Source organism: Triticum urartu, chromosome 5A (assembly GCF_056163025.1).
Source record: "Triticum urartu cultivar PI428250 chromosome 5A, HENAU_Tu73, whole genome shotgun sequence".
NCBI lineage: Eukaryota > Viridiplantae > Streptophyta > Magnoliopsida > Poales > Poaceae > Triticum > Triticum urartu.
In genome coordinates, this window is record NC_141877.1 from 176,351,142 (window position 1) to 176,363,627 (window position 12,486).

Below are 12,486 nucleotides of genomic sequence, written 5' to 3' on the forward strand. Positions count from 1 at the left end.
GCCTAGAATTGCTGTTTTTTGCCTGTTTTAGGGTTTTGAAGAAAAGGAATATCAAACGGAGTCCAAACGGAATGAAACCTTCGGGAACGTGATTTTCTCAATGAACAAGACCCAGGAGACTGGGACCCTACGTCAAGACACAAAAGAGGAGGCCACGAGGTAGGGGGGGCGCCTACCCCCCCCCAGACGCGTCGTCCACCCTCGTGGGCCCACTGTTGCTCCAGCTACGTACTCCTTCCTCCTATATATATACCTACGTACCCCCAAACGATCATATACGGAGCCAAAACCCTAATTCCACCATCGCAACTTTCTGTATCCACGAGATCCCATCTTGGGGCCTGTTCCGGAGCTCCGCCGGAGGGGGCATCGATCACGGAGGGCTTCTACATCAACACCATAGCCCCTTCGATCAAGTGTGAGTAGTTCACCTCAAACCTACGGGTCCATAGTTAGTAGCTTGATGGCTTCTTCTCTCTTTTTGGATCTCAGTACAATGTTCTCCCCCTCTCTTGTGGAGATCTATTCGACGTAATCTTCTTTTTGCAGTGTGTTTGTTGAGACCGATGAATTGTGGGTTTATGATCAAGTCTATCTATGAACTATATTTGAATCTTCTCTGAATTCTTTTATGTATGATTGGTTATCTTTGCAAGTCTCTTCGCATTATCAGTTTGGTTTGGCCTACTAGATTGATCTTTCTTGCAATGGGAGAAGTGCTTAGCTTTGGGTTCAATCTTGCGGTGTCCTTTCCCAGTGACAGTAGGGGCAGCAAGGCACGTATAGTATTGTTGCCATCGAGGATAACAAGATGGGGTTTTCATCATATTGCATGAGTTTATCCCTCTATATCATGTCATCTTGCTTAAGGCGTTACTCTGTTTTCATTAACTTAATACTCTAGATGCATGCTGGATAGCGGTCGATGAGTGGAGTAATAGTAGTAGATGCAGGCAGGAGTCGGTCTACTTGTCTCGGACATGATGCCTATATACATGATCACACCTAGATATTCTCATAACTATGCTCAATTCTGTCAATTGCTCAACAGTAATTTGTTCACCCACCATAGAATACTTATGCTCTCGAGAGAAGCCACTAGTGAAACCTATGGCCCCGGGGTCTATCTTCATCATATTAATCTCCCAATACTTAGTTATTTCCTTCGCCTTTTACTTTGCTTTTATTTTATTTTGCATCTTTATCGCAAAAATACCAAAAAATATTAGCTTATCATATCGATCAGATCTCACTCTCGTAAGTGGCTGTAGGGATTGACAACCCCTTATCGCGTTGGTTGCGAGGATTTGTTTGTTTTGTGCAGGTGCGAGGGACTCGCGCATGGCCTCCAACTAGATTGATACCTTGGTTCTCAAAAATTGAGGGAAATACTTACGCTACTTTGCTGCATCATCCCTTCCTCTTCGGGGAAAACCAACGCAGTGCTCAAGAGGTAGCAATGTGATACTAGACAAAAGATCCAAGTCCACCTCCTTTAAACCAGCGAATGAACTAGTCAAATTCCAAGTCCATCTAACGGACCCCACAAAAACAACATCCATCGGGGCACAGTTAAACCCCGCCATAGATGCCGCACTATGGGAGTTCCTGCGCGAGAATTGGGACATATTCGCCTGGCATCCTTCAGACATGCCAGGAATCCCACGTAGGCTCGCCGAGCATAGCCTTAACATTCTAAAAGGATTCAAGATGGTCAAGCAGACTCTTCGGCGTTTCTCCGAACCTAAGTGACAAGCCATGGGAGAGGAGCTAACAAAGCTACTGGAGGCCGGATTCATTAGAGAAATAAAGCATCCGGACTGGCTAGCAAACCTGGTGATGGTGCCAAAGAAGGAAAAATCCCGGCGCCTATGCGTTGACTTCAAGGACCTTAATAAGGTGTGCCCAAAGGATCCCTTCCCCCTCCCTCGCATCGATCAAATTATCGATGCTACCGTAGGACACGACTCATTGTGCTTCCTCGACGCATACTCCGGTTACCACCAAATTAAGATGGCAGAGTCCAATCAAGCCGCAACGACATTCATCACTCCATACGGCCCCTTCTGTTTTAACACAATGCCCTTTGGGCTCAATAACACCGGTGCGACGTATCAGCGCATGATTCAGACATGTCTGGAAAAGAAGATTGGCAAAACAGTGGAGGCATACGTCGACGATGTGGTAGATAAAACCAGGCACGTCGACTCCTTAATAGATGACTCGAGGCTCACGTTTGACAATCTCCGAACATACAACATTAAGCTCAATCCGGAAAAATGCGTTTTCGGCGTACCCACTGGAAAGCTCCTAGGCTTTATCGTTTCCAGCAGAGGAATTGAAGCAAATCCGGCTAAAATCCGGGCTCTGTCGCAGTTGGCTATCCCAACTGACCTCAAGCAAATCTAGAAGTTAACTGGATGTGTGGCGGCCTTAAGCCGCTTCATCTCCCGATTAGGAGAAAAGGCACTCCCCCTTTATCGCCTTCTTCGACGCACCGAACACTTCGAGTGGACGGACGCAACCAGGACCGGATTGGAAGAAATAAATTCCATCCTGGCCACCTACCCAATCTTGGCCGTGCCAAATGTCGGTGAACCAATGCTATTATATATAGCGGCAACTCACCAAGTTGTAAGTGCAGTGCTCGTCGTCGAACGAGAGACAGATGGACATAAATTCCCACTTCAAAAGCCGGTATATTATGTATCTACTGTCCTCACTCCATGCAAATCACGGTACCCACATTATCAAAAGATAGCATACGTGGTATTCAAGGCATCCCGGAAATTACGACACTACTTTCAAGAGTGTTCAATTACGGTGGCCTCCGAAGTACCACTCAACGACATAATAAACAACCACGATGCCACGAGCCGGATTGCCAAATGGGCTATCGAGCTCCTCCCGTTTGGCATAACATATAATCCACGGCGAGCCGTTAAGTCGCAAGTACTGGCCGATTTCATCACCGAATGGATAGAAGCCGAACTCCCTAAAGAGTACGGTGCATACTCCAATTGGATCATGCACTTCGACGGCTCTAAAATGCTGGCTTGTCTGGGGGCTGGCGTCGTCCTAACGTCCCCCACCGGAGATACAGTTCAATACGTACTCCAAATACTATACATAGACTCCAATAACGCAGCCGAATACGAGGCCCTATTACACGGTCTCCGGATGGCAGTTTCCATGGGCATTCAACGCCTGGAGGTACGTGGGGATTCAAACCTTGCAATATCTCAAATAAATGGAGATTTCGATGCCAAGGATCTGAAAATGGAATCATATCGCAACACCATCCTCAAAATGTCAGCTCGGTTCAAGGGGCTTGAATTCCACCATGTGGCTCGAGAAAATAATCAGGCGGCGGATATCCTCGCCCGTATCGGCGCTAAGCGCGACCCTGTCCCACCTAACATCTTCCTAGAAAAACTGTTTAAGCCATCCGTGGTATGTGAAGGGGACACCGGAAATAATAGTCCGGACCCGGCCACAACACCAGATACCGAACACTCTGAGACAATCGGAGGCTCTGCCATCGAAATAACACCTTCAGCCCATGTAATAATGGTCGTCATCGCCCCATGGACAGAACCATTCCTGGCCTACCTAACCAGGCAGGAACTACCCGAGGACCAAAATGAGGCATGCTACATACTGCAGCGATCTAAATCCTACAAGGTCCACGAGGAGAGCCTTATAAGAAAAGCACTACCAGAGTCCTTCAAAGGTGCATATCCAAAGAGGAAGGGCGGAAGCTTTTGGCAGAAATCCATGCCAGACTCGGCGGCCACCACGCCGTAGCCCGGCCCCTTGTAAGTAAGGCCTTCCGTACAGGTTTTTATTGGCTGACGGCCCGGGCAGATGCGCATCATCTGGTCCAACATTGCGTCGGTTGCCAGCTTTTTGCAAACCAAAGCCATATGCCGCCTACCACTCTCCAAGTCCAAACAATCCCCATTACTTGGCCCTTCGCGGTCTGGGGGCTTGATATGGTCGGACCCCTTAAAGGGGGAACCCATAAGAAAAAAATACTTACTGGTCATGGTGGATAAATTTACCAAATGGATAGAAGCCAAACCCGTCAAAATGGCTGAATCCGGACCAGTGATAGACTTCATATCTGGGGTTGTACACCGTTATGGCATCCCCCATAGCATCATCACTAACAACGACACGAATTTTACAGCCGACGAGGTGAAGCTTTGGTGCAGCAATATGGGCATCAAGCTCGATTATGCTTCTGACTATCACCCGCAAACTAATGATCAAGTCGAGCGAGCAAATGGTCTTATCATGAGTGGCATTAAACCTAGACTAGTGCGGTCCTTAAAGGAATCAAACACGCACTGGGTAGAGGAGCTCGACTCCGTACTATGGGGGCTGCGGACCACGCCGAATCGCACTACCGGATACACACCATTCTTTATGGTGTACGGCGCAGAGGCGGTTCTGCCTTGCGACATAATTCATGACTCACCTCGAGTGCGCATGTACAAAGAAAAAGAGGCCGAGCTCGATCGGCAGGACAGTTTGGACACCCTGGAGGAGGAGCGCGATGTGGCAAATTCCCGTTCTGCATTCTATTAGCAACATGCTCGAAGGTATCAAAGCAGAGAAGTACGGGCCAAAACCTATAACATTGGCGAACTAGTTCTACGCCTGCCGGAGAAGAAAAAGAACAAGCTCAAGCCCAAATGGGAAGGTCCATTCATTATCGACCAGGTTTTGACCGGTGGAGCATACCGTCTACGGGATGCATCGGATAATCGACTCGAGCCAAACCCATGGAACTCAGCCAGACTCCGAAGATTCTATGCCTAGTGCCGGACTCTATGTTCGTCTCCTTTCCTTCGTCAATTTTTTGCATATCTGTCTTTTCTCTCTTTTTGTTTCTCATTAAGGCTCTAAAAGGCTAACCTTGTGTCTTGGTTACACAATCTTGCCGCGCTAACCGCGCTCATTATACTTGGGGGCTTCTTATACAAAAGCTTAATCTAACTATTTTGCTGGGCTTTATGTCCCATACATGTGTTATTCTTCCGCATGTACCTTTTTTCGCCATTATATGCAGCGATATGACTTAAGTTTTGGACAAGCTGGGTTTCCTGGCTCTTGTATTTATGCCCTATGTTCCCGTTAATTCGGCTAGGGCATAAGGGGAGCACCTCTGCGATTGTTACTGCCGGGTCAGCCGGATGTGTACCTCAGACTGAGTGAAGCTGAAAGCTAGCGTTCTTAAGGGAATATTCGGTCGGTGAATAAAAGATTACTTTTATTTAATTTGAAACATGCCCCGAGATGTTTATAGCCTGCGTCTCTTTTTGAAGTTTGGACATGCACATTAGGGCATGCATACCCAGGAAAAGGAACCCTTAACGGAACTATTCTCCCTGGAAGATGTTTCTTACTACCCATGTAATATAACATAGCTAGTTGGGTACTTGTCTGTTTAAGCACTTATGACCCCTACGTCTGGTTTCCATGCATACCTCGGTTTTTACATAATGAGCTGGTATTCGGATACACTCCGGACTATCGGGTCCAGAGGTCAAAGCGAAAAGGTACGCCATGACAAATGATTCACAACCCGACTAGGACATTACATATGTCACTTGAAGGACACAGTCACTAAGACTGATTAAATTCTTTTTCTATACCATCCAACAGGCTATCTAGCCTACAATCCTATTGGGAATACTTTGTGGCTAATTCTACTTGGTCATACACTAAACTGACGGGGATCTCTTTCCCATCGGGCCCCACAGGTCCGACCTCGGCCATGTGGTTTGGGTCAGCTTTGGTATATCGCGTCTTTACCATAGCCCAGGCTTCCCTCACACCTTGTCGGCAGGCTGATATCTTCCATAAGCGGAAGCGCCGCCGCGCTCCCTTGAGCTTCTCTATAATCTCCTCCATGCCTCCTGGCGGGGACGTGGATGGCCACAAGGCTTGGGCAATACCCTGCATCACCTGCCAAACTTGCTCGTGCAGTTGTGAGAGCTCTGGTAGAAGATCACCCGAAGACCCAGGCATCTCCTCCGTGGGACGACCCATCAGCATACCTGCAGACATAACTCTGTTAGCCGGCTTCTTCGCCGAACTCCTTTGAAAAGTTCGTTCAAGCACTTACTAAAAATGCCGCGCCGAAGCCGCTTATTCTCCTTCACATAGTCCGCAAGCTGGGCTCGGACATCTTTCAGTTCCACGCCCAGCCGGATATTGGCGTCTTGGAGATTATTTTTCTCCTGTCTGACTCGCGTAAGCACGCGCTCGCTAGAATTTAGCTATCGATCAACACATCTGCAACATCTACTGTTAGATTTGCATGCATGCCATATACTACCTGGTACCTGTATTCTTTGAAATGAAAACAAGTGTTACCAGAGGGCCCCTTCTCGGACTCCTTCAACGCGGCAACAGCGGCCCCTAGCTGGGCCTTGCACTCTTCCAGCTCTTGAGACAGGAGGGAATTCTTCTCTGTGAGAACCTGCACAAATAATGATCCTTAAATCAGTTGCGTCAACTGTTTCAAGTCTCAGGGGCTACTGATACATATAATCGTCAGATTTTCTTACCGGTATATCCCTTACATACTAGTCCGTGGCTTGGTGAAAGCACAAGTGCTCCCTAGGTGGTTTTGGTAATTAATGTCAACATATCTCTTGTTGGACTAACATTTTTATCTAGTATGTTTCAGATAAGTTCAACAGTGAAGTGGCATGGACTAGAGGATGTGAAACCCCTTCAAAATGCTAAGGACAAAGGATTGGCTCAAGCTCAAAGATCAAGACTCTACATTTTCTATTTTAGTGATCCATGGTCACATTGAGTCCATAGGAAAATCCAATACTATCAAGGAGGGATGAGGTGTTTCTTAATGAGGTTCTTGCTCAAATGCTTAGTGATATGCTCCAAATTCCTCAACTACTTTCTCACATCCACATATGACCTAAACCAAAAGTCAAACTCGGCCCCACCGATTCTTCCTATCTAGAACCACCGAGTTTCAAATGTCATAGCCACTGCCACAAACCCTAGGCAAATCGGTCTCACCGATAGGGATCTCGGTCTCACCTAGATGGGGTTGTAATCTCTTTGTTTCCCTTCGTAACATTTCGATCTCACCGAGATGAGCGATCGGTCCCATCGAGATTGCAATGTAAACTCTCTGTTTTACCTTTGTAATGTTTCGGTCTCACCAAAATGATCGATCGGTCCCACCGAGTTTACCTGACCAACTCTCTGGTTAGCTTATTACCAAAATCGGTCTCACCGAGTTTGTGTAATCGGTCTCACCGAGATTATGTTATGCCCTAACCCTAATCACATCGGTCCTACCGAGTTGCATGTCGGTCCCACCGAAAACCCTAACAGTCACTAGCTTTGCTGAATCGTTCCGACCGAGTTTAACCATTCGGTCCCACCGAGTTTGGGAAGTTATGTGTAACGGTTAGATTTTGTGTGGAGGCTATATATACCCCTCCACCTCCTCTTCATTAGGGGAGAGAGCCATCAGAACGAATCTACACTTCCAACTTACTTGTTCTAAGAGAGAACCACCTACAGTTGTGTTGAGACCAAGATATTCCATTCCTACCATATGAATCTTGATCTCTAGCCTTCCCAAGTTGCTTTCCACTCAAATCTTCTTTCCACCAAATCCAAATCCTGTGAGAGAGAGTTGAGTGTTGGGGAGACTATCATTTGAAGCATAAGAGCAAGGAGTTCATCATCAACACACCATTTGTTACTTCTTGGAGAGTGGTGTCTCCTAGATTGGCTAGGTGTCACTTGGGAGCCTACGACAAGATTGTGGAGTTCAACCAAGGAGTTTGTAAGGGCGAGGAGATCACCTACTTCATGAAGATCTACCGCTAGTGAGGCAAGTCCTTCGTGGGTGATGGCCATGGTGGGATAGACAAGGTTGCTTCTTCGTGGACCCTTCGTGGGTGGAGCCCTCTATGGACTCGCACAACTGTTACCCTTCACGGGTTGAAGTCTCCATCAATGTGGATGTACGATAGCACCACCTATCGGAACCACGACAAAAACATCCGTGTCTCCAATTGCGTTTGAATCTTCCAAACCCTACCCTTTACATTCTTGCAAGTTGCATGCTTTACTTTCCGCTGCTCATTTACTTGTTGCATGCTTGCTTGATACGTATTGTGTTTGTTAAACTTTTGCCTAAACTCCACTTCAACTTAAGAAAATTAAAAACTACAACTTTTAGCACTTAGTGTCTAATCACCCCCCTCTAGACACCTCTTCTCGATCCTTTCAATTGGTATCAGAGCTTTGGTCTCCATTGCCTTGGTTTAAACACCATTGGAGGAAGATGGATGAGTCTACTTTGGGGAGTCTTGGACGTAGAGTGCCTATTCTTGATGGAGAATATTTTCATGAGTGGAAAAATGAAATGCTTGAGATTTTCAATGAATATCATTTGAGCAAGTATATTGCTAGCCCTTGTACACCTCATGTTGATCCCATGCATCCTACCCTTGATGAGTCAATTGACATGATTCGCAATCTTAGAACTGTTAATCTTATCACTAGAGGCTTGCCTAGAAACTTGATTGGATGTTTGCCTACTCTTAAGTGTGCCAACACCATATGGAAATTTCTTGAGGAACTCTTTCCAAATTATTCCTTGAAAGATCTAGATGAAATCCTCCATAAGTCTATTGCCTTGATTAAGATGAGTTCCAATGATCCCAAATTTGGTAACCGCTTATTTGAGCTTACTAATCTTACGAGTGCCAAATGAGATGTTGGAATCATTAGAAATATCATTTCCAGAGCTATTAGAATTCATAAAGATAACTATAGAAATGATCATTTATCTAATGAATTATCCTCTCTAGGAATTGATCAATCACAAGATGATGTTGAACATGGATACTCTGATGAGGATGATGATGACAGTGACTATGATCTTAATAATGCAATGAGACACTTTGGTCTTATGGCAAATATTCATGGCTACATGGTTGGAGGAAAGGAATGGGTTCTTGATAGTGGATGTACTGATCATATGACCGGAGATAAAGATATGTTCCGTGAGCTTGCTGAAAATGACGGCCCACGAAAGTATGTCACGTTTGGTGAAAAATCAAAGGGTAAGGTGGTTGGCCTCGGTAAGGTGGCAATCTCACATGATAGCTCCATACAAAATGTCATGCTCATCGAATCTCTTGGGTACAACTTACTTTCAGTATCTAGGCTTGCTGATTTCGGTTTCAATGTCCTATTTACTGAGGTAGATTGCCAAGTGTTTCGTAGAGACAACCGTAAAATGGTCTTTACCGGAATGCGTAGAGGTGATCTTTACATTGTTGATTTCACTAAAAAGGCTCAACCTAGAACTTGCTTAATTGCTAAATCCTCTAAAGGCTGGTTATGGCATAGACGATTAGGTCATGTCGGTATGCGAAACCTTGACAAGCTTATTAAAGGTGATCATATCCTTGGAGTAAAAGATGTTATATTTGACAAGGATAGATTTTGTAGTGCTTGTCAGGCAGGGAAACAAGTTGGAGGAAGTCATCGCGCGAAGAACATCATGACCATGAGAAGACCACTCGAGCTACTTCACATGGATCTCTTTGGTCCAAATGCCTACAAGAGTCTCGGTGGTAACTAATTTGGACTAGTCATAGTTGATGATTTTTCAAGATTTACGTGGGTGTTCTTTCTTGATGACAAACAGTAGGTCAAAAAGATCTTCAAAAACTTCGCTAGGAAGGCCCAAAATCAATTTGACGTGAAGATCAAGAAGGTTTGAAGCGACAACGAAACGGAGTTCAAGAACGCAAATGTGGATACCTTTCTTGACAAAGAAGGGATTTCACATGAGTTCTCGGCTACGTACACACCTCAACAAAATGGAGTCATTGAGAGGAAGAACCGGACTCTTATTGAGATGGCAAGAACGATGCTTGATGAGTACAAGACTCAAAAACACTTTTGAGAAGAAGTGGTTGAGACAGCTTGTCATGCTACAAATCGATTGTATCTTCACAAGCTACTCGGCAAGACGGCATACGAGCTCCTCACCGGTAACAAACCCCAAGTTGGATACTTTCGAGTATTCGGCTCAAAGTGCTACATTCTTGATAAGCATCGTCACTCTAAATTTGCTCCTAAGTCACATGAAGGTTTCCTACTTGGTTATGGCTCAAACTCTCACACATACCGTGTCTACAATAATTTCACCCGAAAGGTTGAAGAGACGGTAAATGTGAAGTTTGATGAATCTAACGGCTCGCAAGTAGAGCAATTGCCAATTGATGTAGGAGACAAAGACCCTTCGGATGCAATCCAAGACTTGTCTATTGGCAAGATTCGTCCAATGGAGGTGAAGGAGAGTACCTCGTCCATCCAAGTGGAAGCTTCTACCTCACGACAAGGTGAACGAAGAGTTGATACAGAAGAATCCACAAGTGGGACACATCAAGATGAAGAAAACGAGGAAGTGCATCAAGATGAATGCCAATAACCTCCTTCTCCACCACGACAAGAGAACGACAACATCAACAACGAAGAAGGCCAAGAAGAAGAACAAGATGAAGAAGATGTTCAACCAAGATCCAAGCAAAAGATTTCACGAGTTCAAGCAAGAATTGATAAAGATCATCCCGTCGAGCAAATCTACAATGATATCCGAACTGGGAGAATCACTCGCTCAAAAACTTGTTTAGTTAACTTTTGTGAACACTATTCATTCATCTCTCGCATTGAACCTATGAAGGTTGAAGAAGCTTTGGAAGATCCGGATTGGATAAATGCCATGCATGAAGAGCTACACAACTTTGAGAGAAATCAAGTGTGGACATTGGTTGAAAAGCCCGACAACAACCACAACATCATTGGTACCAAATGGGTGTTTCTCAACAAGCAAGATGAAGATGGTAAAGTCGTCCGCAACAAAGCACGCCTAGTCGCCCAAGGCTACACTCAAGTCGAAGGTATGGACTATGGTGAGACATATGCCCCCATTGCTAGACTTGAGTCCATTCACATCTTACTTGCCTATGCTAATCATCATGATATCACCTTGTACCAAATGGACATTAAAAGTGCTTTTCTAAATGGTGAAATTGAGGAGGAAGTTTATGTTAAGCAACCTCCCGGATTTGTCAATCCTAAGAAATATAATCATGTTTACAAACTTCACAAAGCTTTTTATGGTCTTAAACAAGCTCCTAGAGCATGGTATAAATGCTTGACCAAATTCCTTATTGAAAAAGGCTTTGAAATTGGAAAAATAGATTCTAGTCTTTTTACTAAAAGGGTGGATGGAGAACTATTTGTATGCCAAATTTATGTCGATGATATTATATTTGGATCAACTAACCCTCATTTTAGTGAAAAGTTTGGAAAGCTAATGTCGGAGAAGTTTGAGATGTCGATGATGAGTGAACTCGAATTCTTTCTCGGTTTGCAAATCAAGCAAACTAAGGAAGGCACCTTTGTATCTCAAACGAAGTACACCAAGGACTTATTCAAGAAGTTCAATATGCAAGAATGCAATGACTACACCCATGCCTACTAGTGGACATCTTGATTTAACCAAAGATGGTGAACCGGTTGATCAAAAGGTTTATCGCTCTATGATTGGTTCATTGTTATATCTATGTGCTTCACGTCCCGATATTATGCTAAGTGTGTGCATGTGTGCACGATATCAAACCTCTCCTAAAGAATGTCATCTTAAGGCCGTGAAAAGGATAGTGAGATACTTAATCTATACACCAAATTTTGGCATTTGGTATCCAAAGAGGGCTTCCTTTGATCTTGTTGGCTACTCCGATTCGGACTATGCCGGTACAAGGTTGATAGAAAGTCCACTTCGGGTACTTGTCAATTTCTTGGTAGATCTCTTGTATCTTGGTCCTCCAAGAAACAAAACTCGGTATCCTTATCCACCGCCGAAGCGGAATACATTGCCGCTGGATCATTTTGTGCTCAATTACTTTGGATGACCCAAACTCTTAAAGATTATGGAATATATGTGAAACATGTTCCATTGCTATGTGACAATGAAAGTGCTATTAAAATTGCTCACAATCCCATGCAACATTCTCGAACTAAGCATATTGAAGTTTGTCATCATTTCATTCGAGATCATGTTGCCAAAGGGGATATTAATCTTAAGCATGTTCGTACTGATAAGCAATTAGAGGATATATTTATTAAACCACTTGATGAGAAAGTGGTTTGCAGGTTAAGAGGTGAATTGAACATCGTTGATGCTTCAAACCTGGAGTAGGAACTCCATTTGATACATGCAAGGCATGAGCCTATGACTAATCCTTGATATTTTTCTTATGTTGACTATCTCATGTCTTGGATATATTTGCACCTTGCATGTTATCTAACCCGTGTAGGTACTTGGATGAATCTAAATCTATGAGATTGCAACTCACTCACATCTTGAGCAATTTCTATATCACCAATTCTCTACACAATGGTGGA